Source organism: Babylonia areolata, chromosome 31 (genome assembly GCF_041734735.1).
Source record: "Babylonia areolata isolate BAREFJ2019XMU chromosome 31, ASM4173473v1, whole genome shotgun sequence".
NCBI classification, from domain to species: domain Eukaryota; kingdom Metazoa; phylum Mollusca; class Gastropoda; order Neogastropoda; family Buccinidae; genus Babylonia; species Babylonia areolata.
The window spans coordinates 3404753-3408847 of NC_134906.1; positions in this window are offsets into that span (position 1 = coordinate 3404753).

The following is a 4095-nucleotide window of genomic DNA, read 5'->3' on the forward strand; positions in this document are numbered from 1 at the left end:
ATCCCTTCTTCTCTCACTCCCTCTCTCGCTCCTTCCTTCTCTCCATCCCTCCCTCCCTCCCTTCTTCTCTCACTCCCTCTCTCGCTCCTTCCTTCTCTCCATCCCTCCCTCCCTCCCTCCTTCTCTCACTCCCTCTCTCGCTCCTTCCTTCCCTCCCTCCCTCCCTCCCTCCCTTTTCCTCTCACTCCCTCTCTCGCTCCTTCCTTCCCTCCCTCCCTCCCTCCCTTCTTCTCTCACTCCCTCTCTCGCTCCTTCCTTCCCTCCCTCCCTCCTTCCCTTCTTCTCTCACTCCCTCTCTCGCTCCTTCCTTCCCTCCCTCCCTCCCTCCCTTCTTCTCTCACTCCCTCTCTCGCTCCTTCCTTCCCTCCCTCCCTCCCTCCCTTCTTCTCTCACTCCCTCTCTCGCTCCTTCCTTCCCTCCCTCCTTCTCTCACTCCCTGTCTCGCTCCTTCCTTCCCTCCCTCCCTCCATCCCTCCCTCCCTTCTTCTCTCACTCCCTCTCTTGCTCCTTCCTTCCCTCCCTTCTTCTCTCACTCCCTCTCTAGCTCCTTCCTTCCCTCCCTCCCTCCCTCCCTTCTTCTCTCACTCCCTCTCTCGCTCCTTCCTTCCCTCCCTTCTTCTCTCACTCCCTCTCTCGCTCCTTCCTTCCCTCCCTTCTTCTCTCACTCCCTGTCTCGCTCCTTCCTTCCCTCCCTCCTTCCTTCTCTCCCTTCTTCTCTCACTCCCTCTCTCGCTCCTTCCTTCCCTCCCTCCCTCCCTCCCTTCTTCTCTCACTCCCTCTCTCGCTCCTTCCTTCTCTCCATCCCTCCCTCCTTCTTTCAGTCATTCTCTCGTTCATTCCTTCCTTCCCTCTCTCCATCCCTCCCTCTTTCTTTCACTGCCTCTCTCTCGCTCTTTCCTTCTCTCCATCCCTCCATCCTTCTTTCACTCCTTCTCTCGTTCATTCCTTCCTCCCCTCCCTTTATCAGAGACAGAGACTGAGATAGATACAATGATAACGATATCGATAACGGAAACGATGACTTTTTCTTTCTTTCTTCTTCTTTATTCAGGTCCACGCCAATCTCTTCCTACATGGAGCCACACTGTAAGAGTATAAAGAAAAAACAATCAAACAAGCAAACAAAAACAAACAAACAAAAAACAAGAGAGAGAGAGGGGGAGGGAGAGAGAGAGAGAACAAGAACTTTAATCTCCAGGCCTCCGGCCCCTAGAAGGAGGTCAAAAGTACACAATATGGTGATCACGCAGCGACAACTCAATGTAGAATACATACTAACTTAAAAAGTGTAGAACAAAAGTGCCTCTTTGTGCATCGTAAATTAATTCTGAATTTCTTCATTGCTGTCAACGAATTCCTGTCGTATTTTCGGGGCATTATATATATATATATATATATAAAGATAAATTACGAATACTATGAATAGAACCATTCTTCAGCATGTGAACATATGATTAACCTTCAGAGTTCAGAGAGAGAGAGAGAGAAAGATTAGATAGATAGATAGATAGATAGATATATGTATAAAGATGTATGCATGTATATGTGTGTGTACATGTGTATGTATCTATATACATACATACATACATACATAGATGGACTGATTGATGGATAGATATATAGACAGAGATAGAGGGAGGGGAGAGAGAGAGAGACAGACAGACAGACAGACAGACAGACAGAGCATGTGTGTGTGTGTTAGTGCGTTTGAATATGTATTACGTGCGTGCTTGCGTGTGCTGGTGCCTTCAGGTCTGTTCATTCCTGTTAAATGGAAAAGGGTGTACCATGCCAGTGATGACACCCCCCTAAAAATAAACCCCACCCTTTTTATTTTCCTTTTTTTTAATAATTTTTTTTTTCCAACAGATCAATGAGATTCTGATGGAGAATCGATTTCTCCACCTCTGCTATATTGCTTGTATATGAGAAGGACACGTGAACTTCAAGCCGTGAGCGAAGGGGATATGCAATTTTCGTGTAGCGGATGTTTGTGAACGATTGAAGAGAGAGAGAGAGAGAGAGGAGGGGGGAGAGAGAGAGAGAGGAGCCGGGAGAGAGAGAAAGAGGAGGGGGAGAGAGAGAGAGAGGAGGGAGTGAGAGAGAGGAGGGAGAGAGAGAGGAGGGGGAGAGAGAGAGATGAGGGAGGGAGAGAGAGAGGAGGGGAGAGAGAGAGAGAGGAGGGGGGCGAGAGAGAGAGAGAGAGGAGGGGGCAGAAAGAGAGAGAGAGGAGGGAGAGAGAGAGAGAGGAGGGAGAGAGAGAGAGAGGAGGGGGGATGCAGGATACGTGAAAGGAAAGGTGGAGAGATGGAGATAGAGGGGGAGAACTCAGACCTCAATATGTTTGTGTGTGTGTGTGTGTGTGTGTGTGTGTGTGTGTGTGTGTGTGTGTGTGTGCGTGTGTGTGTGTGTGTGTGTGTGTGTGTGTGTGTGTGTGTGTGTGTGTGTGTGTGTGTTTTTTCCTCAAGGACAGATATTCTAGACAATAATGATCTATTCTTGCAGTCTTCTTCTTCTTCTTCTTCTTCTTCTTCGGTTTCGATGATGATAGAGAAAAACAAAACAGAAGTCTGGTCTTACTAACTCACGTCCCCTATAAAGAGTACATCGAGAGAGACAGACAGACACACAGACAGAGACAGAGACAGACCGAGAGACACAGAGAGAGAGACAGAGAGACAGGGGGGTATATATAAAGGGAGAATGAAACAGGCAGTAAAGAGAGAGAGAGAGAGAGAGAGAGCGAGAGAGAGAGAGAGAGAGAGTGACGGAGAGAAGGTATAGAAAAAAGAGCGTGTGAGACAAGCAGCAAAATGAGAGAGAGAGAGGGGGGGGGGGGGATATAAAAAGAGAGACTGAGACAAGCAGCTGAGAGAGGGAGAGATACGGATACGGATACGGATAGTTTATTCAATAAAGGCCATGGCCCCTCATGAAGGGGGTACAGTGAATCAACATTCAAAATCAAAACCTTACAAATTACAGAAGTGAATGATAAACTGCAAATGATAATCCACAAACTGGATAATGCACAACTAATAATAATTAACTACATAATACACTGCGAAACTTAAAAGCCTTATATAAGTAAATAGCAAACTGTCTTATAACAGTTTCGTTAGTTTTTCATTAGCATGGCAAGTCGAAATAAAGTAGGGTGTCTATAATATTTTTGTGGAATCCACTCAGGTCTAAGGTCATTCAAAGCAGGGCAACACAACACAAAGTGAAGTTCGGTTTCTTCAGCACGTCTGCATAAAGGACAACTAAGATCAGAGACACTGGACTTTCGATAACGATAATGATGAAGAAATATGTCAGAAATTCCAAATCGGAACCTGGTTGTAATATGTTTCAAATGCTTATCCATTTTCATTGACAGATAAGTAGGAATAGAGTGTATAGAAATGAACTGTCTGTAAACCTCAAACCTATCGCTGTCTTGAACATGATAAGACCAATCTTTCCATCTACTGTCAATTAATCTTGTTCGGAGTGCACTAATAAATCCCTTTATGTCCCCTACCCCTGCTGTAACCAAATATAACCAAATCCCAGTCCATATAATCTATCCCTAACCTTTGATACCCAGTTTACCTTGCCCCTCAAATCTAAATCATATAACATGTTAAATGCTTTTTTCGGCAACCTTGAATCTTCCATTTGTGTTATTTTCAACCAGAGGGAGAGAGAAAGAGAGAGAGAGACACACACACACACAGAAACAGAGACAGACAGACAGTGAGCGAGTAAGCGAGTGAGTGATCACACAGAGAGAAATAGAGCGATCACAGACAAAGAGGACACACAAAGAGAGAGGGAGAGAGAGAAAAAGGGAGTGTGTGAGAGAGGTATTAGTGGAAGAAAGAGAAAGAGAGACAGAGAAAGAGAGAATGAGAGACAGAGACAAAGAGAGAATGAGAGACAGAGTGACAAAAAGGAAGACACGCAGGTACACACACACACACACACACACACACACACACACACACACACACACACACACACACACACACACACACACACACACACACACACACACACACACACACACACACACACACACACACATACATACACACGCACACACACATA